This window comes from Andrographis paniculata, unplaced genomic scaffold (assembly GCF_009805555.1).
Source record: "Andrographis paniculata isolate CXL003 unplaced genomic scaffold, ASM980555v1 Contig80END, whole genome shotgun sequence".
Classification (NCBI taxonomy): Eukaryota; Viridiplantae; Streptophyta; class Magnoliopsida; order Lamiales; family Acanthaceae; genus Andrographis; species Andrographis paniculata.
The window spans coordinates 2659740-2670997 of record NW_026137618.1 but is presented as its reverse complement, the minus strand read 5'-3'; the positions used below and the strand labels follow the sequence as shown (position 1 = coordinate 2670997).

The 11258-nt window shown below is 35.5% G+C and overlaps 1 long non-coding RNA gene across 1 annotated transcript; it reads left to right on the top strand.

Moving 5' to 3' along the window:
• The first annotated feature begins 4796 nt into the window (after positions 1-4796).
• LOC127241111 (uncharacterized) lies at positions 4797-7440 on the top strand. The gene is made up of 2 exons (XR_007836459.1): positions 4797-5273; positions 5370-7440. It is a non-coding gene; the product is annotated as an uncharacterized LOC127241111 (long non-coding RNA).
• Positions 7441-11258: the final 3818 nt, after the last annotated feature.

The window sequence follows — 11258 nt, the reverse complement described above, 5'->3', positions numbered from 1 at the left end:
AGTTGACGTAACGCATTGAACTGTTTCATCTCTTCGCACACTTAGTCAATAATATCGACGTGTTGCTATCTCAACCTCAAATTTGTTCTCACGTTTTGATTCATTTCGTCCATGGATCTCATCTTTGGATTCATAAGTGTTTCGTTCAAAGTGACCCACACTTCACACTTATATAGGTAATGTCCCGTCTCAAGGTTTCTAACTCACACATTTAGGATCATTAAGAGTCATTGTCTCAACCTCACCGCTTTCGCACATTATAACACTCATTACTTTTCAGGGAATTGTTATTGAGTGTTCATGTCGGACTCTCACAGTTTAGTTTTTCCATTGAACCAAAGGTTAGGATTTCCAAGTGATTTTGTTAGGTTACCATTGTAATTGTCTCTATCTTGTAGATTTCAAGCCCATTTCTCTTTAGCAGTTTGTACATTTGATCTCTCTGTAACCCTTTAGCTAGCGGATTCGCTAATTTTTTCTATTGACTTTACATATTCAATAGTCAAAACTTCACTGGTGACCAAATGTCTTATAGTGTTATGTCTATGTCCGATATGTCGGGAATTACCATTGTAAATTTCATTCTTAGTGTTCATGACTAGGGTTGCTAGTGTATCGACTTAGCTTGTTTACAAGGTAAGCCAGGTCAGGCCTTGTATAGTTTGTTAAGTATATTAGGTTTTCAATAATTTTGGCATACTCTTCTTGAATTACGGGATTTTGTCGTAGGAGTTTTCTCAATATCTTTTTCTCATAGTGGGATTGAGTCAAAACAATACATTCGTCTTGTCTTAGAATTTTTATTCCAAGGATAATGCCGGCTAACCCCTAATATTTCATGTCAAAGTTACGACTCAATATCCATTTGACCTCATTGATTAAACTGACTTCTTTAGCCATGATCAGTAAGTCGTCTACATACAAACAAACTATGATAAAACCGGAAGGTGTTTCCTTGGCGTAGAAACATTTGTCGCATTCGTTTATTTTAAAACTATTTGATAACATGACATTATCAAATCTTAAGTGTCATTATAAGATATATGTTTTAGTCCGTATAAAGATTTTGTCAGTTTGCTTACTTTTTTTTTCTTGGTCAGGAACGACATACGCTCCGATTTTTCCATATATACACCTCTTCTTTTAATTTACCATTTAAGAAAATAATTTTCACATCCATTTGGTAAATGTCAAGATTATTCAAAGACATAATGAGAAAAGCACTCAAATTGATGTTACCCTGATTACTAGTGAAATTGTGTCGAAAAAGTCAAACTATTCGATTTGTCTATAACCTTATACTATGAGACGGACTTTGTATTTATCAACAGACCCATCAGCCTTGAGTTTTCTTTTCAAAACTCATTTGCACCCTAGTGGTTTACAACCACTGGGTAGGTAAGATAACACCTAAGTGTTATTCTGCATTATTGATTCTATTCCACTATCTATTGTTTCCTTCCAAAAAGGAGCATCAGGACTAGATAGTGCTTCCCTGATCGTTGATAGATCATTATCCAACAAATATGTAACGAAATCCGGACCAAATATTTTCTTAATCCTTGTCCTTTTACTACGCCTATGTTCTGAAATCACTTGATCAGGGCTACTGGTCATTTGTCTCATTTCACCCCGTAGTTCTTTATCTAAAGGTTCTACGCTGAGCTGAATCTTCTCCATACAAATGGTAGATATTTTCAAAAAATATGACATTCCTCTATTCTATCGTAATTTCCTCAGTCATTGATAACTCTTGATTTTGTCATATTTTATAACTTATATTTATTTAATTATTTATTTATTTATGTCAAATTTTGGTATTATTTATGTTAATTTATTCTAATAATTGTATTTATTTAATCTTATTTGTATAATATTAATTTATTAGTTTTTAAGTGTAATTTATAATTGTTTTGGTGTATAAATTGAATTAATTGATGTGTTTCTTGAATTATATTTTTTAGGCATTATTTATGTGCTATTTAAGTATTTAATTTTGGTTAAATTAATTTTATTTATTATCTATTTAAATAAATATTTATAAGGTGTTTATTATACTGGTGAACTAATGCTTGAAAACTAGTTCGGGAGTTCAAAACTGGCTTTAAAAAGCGAAAAAATGGCTTCAGGAGCGAAAAAACAGTTCCCGGTGCGAACATCAACAAAAGTCAACGGTCAAAGCATAAAAGTCAACACACGAAAGTCAAAGTCAACCGCTGCGCAGAATTCAACGGGCGGCTTCGCGGAAGGCAAGCGGCGGCTAGCGGAAGGCAAGCGGCGGTTGCACGGAAATGTAAGCGGAGTGGAAATCTCTGCATGAAAGTGAGCGATGATGGCCGCACGGAAAGCGATGACGGCGTACGGAAATCGATGGCGGCTGCACGGAAATTTGAGTGAAACGGAATTCTACGTCCATTAATCCGTAAGCAGCGGTTGCATTTATAGGCGCGGAAGGCAAGCGTGGGCTTGCGCGGAAGTGAGCGGCGGCTGCATAGGAGTGCGCGAGCACAGAAGGCAAGCGGCGGCTGCATTTATGAGCGCGAAAAGCAAGCGATGGTTGTAATTACTGTCACTGGTCAGCGGGGGCTGTATTAATTGCCGCTGGTCAGCGGTGCATTTACTGCGCCGCCACAATAATTCCTATACAGAATTTCACTGCATTTATGTTTGCTGCACCTTCAGCTCCTGTATTTACTACACTCTCCCAGCTCCCTTAATTAAATTCCTGCACTATTTTTTAGCAAATTTTTTGCTATTTTTGTGTAATTTTTATTCTAGAACCTTCTAGAAAATAGGTAGTTATTAGTAGTTATATTAGTAGCTATTCTTAGAGTTAGTTATTTATGGTTATTTTTAGAGGTAGTTAATAGCTATTTTTAGAAGTAGTTATTTATTGGCGTTGTAATCGCCAAGCTTCTAGAAGCTTTTCCCCCTATAAATATCCCCTCTAATTGTACCATACACATATACACCATATATACACAATAATATACATTTCATACACTCCATTTTCTCCATTTCTTTTCTCCCATATTTTTATCTAGTTTAATAATACGAGATTTTCGGTTTTGTGTCGCGAGTAAACTGATTTTCTCCTTATTTCATTTTAATTTCAGCATATTATTTTAGCTAGTAGAATTCCTATCATATTTCTCCATCTCACCTTCACCCAAAAATTCCATGTTCGATTTGAATTGTTCAAGTTAGATTTCGGCAAGGTTGCAGAAGGGCGATAAAAGAATCGACTATTTCAGCCCTGTTTCGTGTCACAAACAGATTCTGGGTAGTTCAACGTAGCTAAGTACGCGGGAGCCTTGTCGACGTGCTTAGTTGCTGTTCTGAATTCGACTTCGATTAAAGAGAGGTATCAGGGGGGTAGAGCCACTAGCGGAACGGTTGGAAGAATAATTCATGGGGTATAGGCGGTGGTCTATTGGGTCACATAAATTTCTATTGACAGTAGAGTTTCTTGCTTATAATGTTCTTTGTCGGGTGTCGCTGAAGCCTCATTGTAAATCCCCCAAGGTCGAGTACCAACTGAGTTGAGAATCGGCTTAAGTGAGCAAATAGGTTCACGTTCATTCCTTCGAGCCGCCCCGCAATTATACATATATTTTTCGCTATCACGCCATCGTCATTCCGCTCATTTCATCCATGAAAATATAACCATTAAGGAACGCACAAGTCAAACACAAACGCCTCGCTTCATCCTTTTCGAGATATATATATTTTATCGCTTTTTAGTTGGATTTAATTTCTGCAATTTATCTTTTCAGTTTCTTCGATTGCATTAACTCATTGCACTTTTTCTAATTAAATATAGAATATTCGCATATTCCCTTAGTTCGACCCGGACACTCACCGGTTAAATAGATTTTTTTTTTGACGAAAAATTTGGGAGTTACTACACGAACACGCACGAAACAATTTTCATTTTATACATATATCATTTTTTGTATCTTAAAAGATATTTTTAAATCTCTCAAAAAATCTTCGATCAAATTTTGGCGCCGTTGCCGTGGAATCAGCCTAGTATCTTTGTTTTAATTAGAAAATACTGAGTTTAATGCTAATTTAATTTTAATATTGAATTTAATTTTATTTTGAACCTCTAATCCATCAACGATATGCTTTGTAGGTTTCGAAAGTGCGATATCCTTCGAGAATCAAACCTGCACGGCATTTATCTTTCGGAGAAAATCAGAAAAAAAAAAAAAGGTCGCAGGGCACCGTCCTCTGCAGCTTTGTTCCAAATATACATATAGTAATAATTATATAATAATAAAAATAATAATAATATTTACTATATATATAATAAATAAATCATAATAAATAATAATATTACTATAATGATAAATCAACAATAATAAAAAAAATTAAAAAAATTAATAAAAAAATACTAATAATAATAGGAATAATTAGAATAAATAAAAATTAGGTTTAGGAGCGACTGCTCCCTTTCTCCCCTTTTATATATGTGATAAAAATATTTTTATATAAAATAATGATAATTTCTTTTATTTATTTATTTTTACTTTTTTTTTTCATTCAGGATTTTCAAGATGATATGCTCGTTCGTTCAGATTGAATTTTAAAGCCGAAGAAGCAGACATCTATTCTTGTGAAGCAGAGCGGTGACTGCGAGCGAAGCGGCATCAGTGTCTCTGTGTGCAAGCGGCGAAAACAAGCGGAAGAAGTGAGCGGTCTGCAAGCGAAGCCAATTTTAGGCAAGTGTAGCGAAACGACTATTTTTAAAGCGGCACAGAGCAGCTCACCTGCAAGCAAAGCAGTGACAACAAGCGAAGTGGCCACTTCAGCCCATATTTGAGCGGAGCGGTGTCTGCAAATCAGAGGCTTCGGTCTGGCGCAAGAGAAAATTAAACTGACAGTGAACCCTAAATGATTCTTCGAAGAAATAAGTTAAGGTAAAGAAATCGATCTATCTATTTATTTTCTTCTTTTCTTCCCCATCTTCTTTCTCTCCTCGAGTGGGCGCACAATTCTTTTTTCGGACGTGCTCCGTCAAGTTTAAACCCTAGCCGCCTACGCCTTCAATCTCTTCCTTCCTTCCGTCATCTTCATCTCCTAGTTTTGAGAAGAAAATCATAATTTTACACCGGATTCCCTTTCAATTTCGTCCAGCCCTAATCTTTACCGTAATTACTTCTCCCTCGTCGCGGTGATGAAGCCAACCACATCAATTTCCCCAATTCTAATTGTTCTGAATCCACCATTATTCATCTTGTCTAGAGATGGTAAACATCTAGGGAAAGGTTGTATTACTCACTCAACCTTTTTTTTTTTTTTTTGCTATTTTCATCGAATTTCTTTAACTTTTGGCATATTACTAAAATTCTGAAAATGTGCAGGGCTGCGTCGGATTGGAGTACCTCCTTTAATTATGATAATTATCCTCTTGTTGATATCTATTTTAGATTTGTAGTTGTGATTAGGATTAAAATTATTTTAGAATTTGGATTTAGTTTAGATTGGAATTAGTTGTCGAGTTTGTATACATAATTGGTATATGATTGGTGAATTGCAAACTGTCTAGAAGATTTAGGAGATTTGAGTAAGATGAGTTGTGAGTTTATTTCTTATGATAATTTTAGGATTAATCGATAATTTAGACAAGACACGAACAACCTCCAAGGGCTGATTGTAGGTTGTGTTGGATTGATTTGATTTAGGATTGATAATTGAGGGCATTCGATAAAAATCTGCATACAACAGCTGCTGGTGGTTGCAAAATCTGAAATTTTGCAGATTCATTCCGTGGTGAATTGACGCTGAGGAGGAGGCTGCTTTGAAAATTCCCAAGCACGAAGACTTATTCCCTACCGAGCTTACTCAAGGTTGTTCGAGGGCGAACAACAATTCAACTGTGAGGAGGGAAGTCATCGGCGCCACCAAAAATTTTGAAAAAAAAAAGAAAATCTGGCTGCACAAGACATGAATCAGGGAAGTTCTTGATTCCCTTCTCAATTATTTATGTTGGCTTATTTATTGATTGCTAATTTGTTAGATTATAGAATAATTGCTTCTTAGATAAATTAGTAGTTGTAATCTAGTTGATTAGGTTAATTTTCAGAGCAGTTGTACATTTTTTTAGCTTACTGTTACTTAGTTTGCTCGGTTCATCTTTGATCTCAACTGTACCAATTTTAGGCTAGTTTAGTCGGCTTTAGTTGAGGTAGTGTAGAATTAGTTAGCTTAACTAGTTAGATATTTTCTCTTTTGTATTTTTAGTTGGGTGTTCTGCTATAGTTTTTAGCCTTATACAATATGTTGTTCACTTTAAGTTTTGTTAGATATACTGCTGCATGTTTAATTTAGTTGATGCATACTTGGTGATTGCATTAGGCTAGCCTACTAGATAGTCTTAGAAATCTTCTGCTGCTGAGTATTATTGATGGGATAATTGTTAAGTTATACTTTTCTTCTTCTTTAGTTTAGGGATTAGCGGTGTGATTAGAAGTTAGCACATAATTAATTAATCGGAAGTAGTTGAGATAGTGCATTCTTTAGTCTCATATTAGAAAGTGTGTTTTGCTAAATGTTACCCTTCATTAGCTTTTGGCTGGTATGATGCTATTCAATTCATTTTAGTAGCTTATTGATTAATTATGTAAACATTGGATTGATCATGATAAACTGCGGTAGTGTTGTAATTAGTGTAGCATTGGTTTTAAATTTTGCAGAACAGGTGTAGTAGGATGGCTTTAGTTTAGTTTAGTTAGATTAGTTGTGCTGTGATTTTTTGTAATATAATATGATCCCTTAATTTGATGCTTCATTCTTTCTTTCTTAATCTAATTTTTTTTAGCACCATTAGTTTAATCCACTGTGGTGAAGATGTTGGCTTATTTATTTATTTATTGTAACCAGGCCTGTGTTTGATTGATTAGCTTAGGATAAGTGTTGTATTGTGTGCTAATTAATTTATGTGAAATTAATTTATTTTGGCTTAAATTATTCATATTGATTTTTAATTTATGTTATTTAATTTATGTCGATTAATTTATTTTGTGTAATTTATTATTGTCTAATTTATTTTGAAATAAATTATTTTATATTTATTATATCTATTTTTATTTAAAATAAAATTAGCCGTCAAATATGTTATTTTCTCGAGTCAATCGATTTCTATTATACTTAATTTGAGTTTGAAATTGAATCTATTCAATAATTGAAATTCTTTTGAGTATGAGTATTAATCGGAATTTTGATAAAATTGGTTGATATCTCATTCATTTCATTTATTCCGTACTTAGTCTAATTTTTAGAACTTTCGTCTATTTAGCTGCCCTTGTTAGTGGAGAAGATGAATGAACTTTTCTTAAAAATGGGATTGACGAACGAATAGTGTGAGGAGGATGCCGATTATCTTTATATGCGACTTGACTTGGCAAAAAAAAAAAATAAAATAAACGCGAAAAATGTCAAAATTAATTTATTATCGGTAGCAATGTCTATCGGACCGCCTTGTTTCTTAATTTATAATTTATAATGACGGTTTATTTAAAGCTTTGAGTCGTCGCAACATTTTTAGAAGCTACTCTGAATACTTAAGTTTGAAAATGTTTCGGGAGACATAATTTAGAATCTTTGCAGATGAGCAATAATGCGTAAAAGGCTTAAGGATCTGAACTTTAGCTAAGATTCACTTACACACCTCCGTTGATATTGCCGACAATATTGAGTTCTTAATTTCATTAATTGAATTTATTCGAGGACGAATAAAGGTTAAGTGTGAGGAGTTTGATAACTTTTGATTTTGTCATATTTTATAGCTTATATTTATTTAATTATTTATTTATTTATGTCGAATTTTGGTATTATTTATGTTAATTTATTCTAATAATTGTATGTATTTCATCTTGTGAAAGTCAACGGTCAACGTATAAAAGTCAACGCGTGAAAGTCAAAGTCAACCGCTGCGCGGAATTCAAGTGGCGGCTTGCGCGGAAAGTGAACTGCGGCTAGCGCGAGCGCGGAAGGCAAGCGGCGGTTGCACGGAAATGTAAGCGGAGTGAAAATCTCTGCATGGAAGTGAGCAATGACGGCCACACGGAAAGCGATGACAGCGTGCAGAAATTGATGGCGGCTGCACGGAAATTTGAGCGAAACGGAATTTTATGTCCATTAATCCGTATACGGCGGCTCCATTTATAGGCGCGGAAGGCAAGTGGTGGCTTGCGCGGAAACTGAGCGGCGGCTTGCGCGGAAACTGAGCGGCGGCTGGTGCGGAAGGCAAGCGGCGGCTGGCACGGAAAGTGAGCGGCGGCTGGTGCGGAAGGCAAGTGGCGGCTGGCACAGAAAGTGCGGCGGCTGGTGCGACTGGCATGGAAAGTGAGCGGAAGCTGCATAGGAGTGCGCGAGCACGGAAGGCAAGCGGCGACTGCATTTATGAGCGCAGAAACCAAGCGACGGTTGTAATTACTGTCGCTGGTCAGCGGCAGCTGTATTACTTGTCACTGGTCAGCGGTGCATTTACTGCGCCCCGACAATAATTCCTGCACATAATTTCACTGCATTTATATCTACTGCACCCTCAGCTCCTCCATTTACTACACTCTCCCACCTCCCTTAATTAAATTCATGCACTATTTTTTAGCCACTTTTTGGCTATTTTTGTGTAATTTTTATTTTAGAACCTTCTAGAAAATAGGTAATTATTAATAGTTATATTAATAGCTATTTTTAGAGTTAGTTATTAATGGTTATTTTTAAAGGTAGTTAGTAGCTATTTTTAAAAGTAGTTATTTATTGGCGGTTGTAACCGCCAAGCTTCTAGAAGCATTCCCCCCTATAAATATCCCCTCTAATTGTCCCACACACATATACACCATATATACACAATAATATACATTTCATACACTCCATTTTCTCTATTTATTTTCTTCCATATTTTTATCTAGTTTAATAATACGAGATTTTCGGTTTTGTGTCGCGAGCAAACTGATTTTCTCCTTGTTTTCTTTTAATTTCAGCATATTATTTTAGCTAGTAGAATTCCTATCATATTTCTCCACCTCACCTTCACCCAAAAATTCCATGTTCGATTTGAATTGTTCAAGTTAGATTTCGGCAAGGTTGCGGAAGGGCGATAGAAGAATCGACTATTTCAGCCCTGTTTCGTGTCACAAATAGATTCCGGGTAGTTCAACGTAGCTAAGTACGTGGGAGCCTTGTCGACCTGCTTAGTTGCTGTTCTGAATTCGATACCGATTAAAGAGAGGTATTAGAGGGGCAGAGCCACTAGCGGAACGGTTGGAGGAATAATTCATGGGGCATAGGCGGTGGTCTATTGGGTCACTGAAATTTCTAGTGACAATAGAGTTTCTTGCTTATAATGTTCTTTGTCGGGTGTCGCTGAAGCCTCGTTGTAAATCCCCTAAGGTCGAGTACCAACCGAGTTGAGAATCGGCTTAAGCGAGCAAATGCGATCACGTTCATTACTCCGAGCCGCCCCGCAATTATACATATATTTTTCGCTATCACGCCATCGTCATCCCGCTCATTTCATCCATGAAAATCTAGCCATTAAGGAACGCAAAAGTCAGACACAAACGCCTCGCTTCATCCTTTTCGAGATACGTATATTTTATCGTTTTTTAGTTATATTTAATTTCTGCAATTTATGTTTTCAGTTTCTTCGATTGCATTAACTCATTGCACTTTTTCTAATTAAATATAAGATATTCGCATATTCCCTGAGTTCAACCCAGACACTCTCCGGTTAAAGAGAATTTTTATTTTTGACAAAAGTTTTTGGAGTTACTACACGAACACGCACGACAAAATTTTCATTTTATACATATATCATTTTTTGTATATTAAAAGATATTTTTAAATTTCTCCAAAAATCTTCGATCAGTCATCTCGAGGATTTTTGATTTGTGAACTATAAAATGATAAGCCCTAATGTTTAGTGCATATCCGATAAATATGCAATGTACCATTTTTTTATAGTGACTTACTTTGGAGGTGAAACTTCCAATTTTTCTAGGCACCCCTACACTTTGAAATATTTGTATGTAGGTTTCTTGACTTTTTATAGTTCCTCACGAGTAACATCCTTACTCATAAGTGGAATCCTTTTTATGATATAATTTGCAATCAGTACTGCCTTCCCCCACAAGTTTTGAAGAAGTCCTAAACTTATCAACAAGTTATTCATCGTTCCCTTAGGTGTTCAATTTTTGCATTCCGCAACGCTATTTGATTAAGGTGAATATAGAGCCGTTGTCTGATAAATTATGCTACTTTCATCACATAATTCTTCGAAGAGGGTCACATATTTGCCACCTCTATCACTTGAACTATCTTGATTTTACATCAAAGTTGATTTTCTGCCTTAATTTTTAAGTTTTTAAAGGCCTCAATTGCTTCGCTCTTTTCCTTTAGAAGGTAAAGATAGCAATACCTTGTCTAGTCATCAATAAAGGTGATGAAATATTTCTACCTCTAGGTTGCACAAATTTTAAATCACACACGTCGGTGTGAATGAATTCTAATGACTTAGTATTCATTTCAACATAAGGGAAAGGTAATTATGCCATTTTAGCCTCAACACAAACTTCACATTTGCTTTGAGTGTTTATTTCATTTATATCTAGTAAATTAATATTTTACTAATCTTTTTATAGCATTTAAATTTACATGACTTAGTCTACAATGTCATAAGTTAGAACACACGATCAAGTACGCAGAAGAAGTAACATTTCCATTATAAGTAGGTGATTCTCGGCCCACAACCATTACATTAAACTTAAACAACTCATTTGTAAGATAACCCCTAACTAGGAACATCTCGTTTTTTGACAATTTATCTGCTACAAAGACAAGTTTAAATCTATGCCTAACTAGCAATGATCCTGAAACGAGATTTTTCGTAATGTTTGGTATATGCAGGACATCCTTCAGGGTCAGCTCTTTGCCAAAGGTCATCTTTAGCACCACGTTCCCCACACCTTGGACCTCAGAAGTTGCATGGTTTCCATGTGCAACTTCCTTTCCTCGATCTCCTTGTAGGTTGAGATGTTTGTCTTATTGGAGAAAACATGATAGGTTGCTCCGGTATTGATAAACCACACTTTCAGGCTTTTCGCATAATTTTTTTTGTACACAACAACGACAAGATTGTCATTTTTTAGGTCAGGATCAATCCGGCGGCTCATCTCAACCAGTTGGGAACTCAGTTTCTTCTTTTTTGATGCCTTACAATCCTTAACTTGGTGTCTTTTTTACCATAG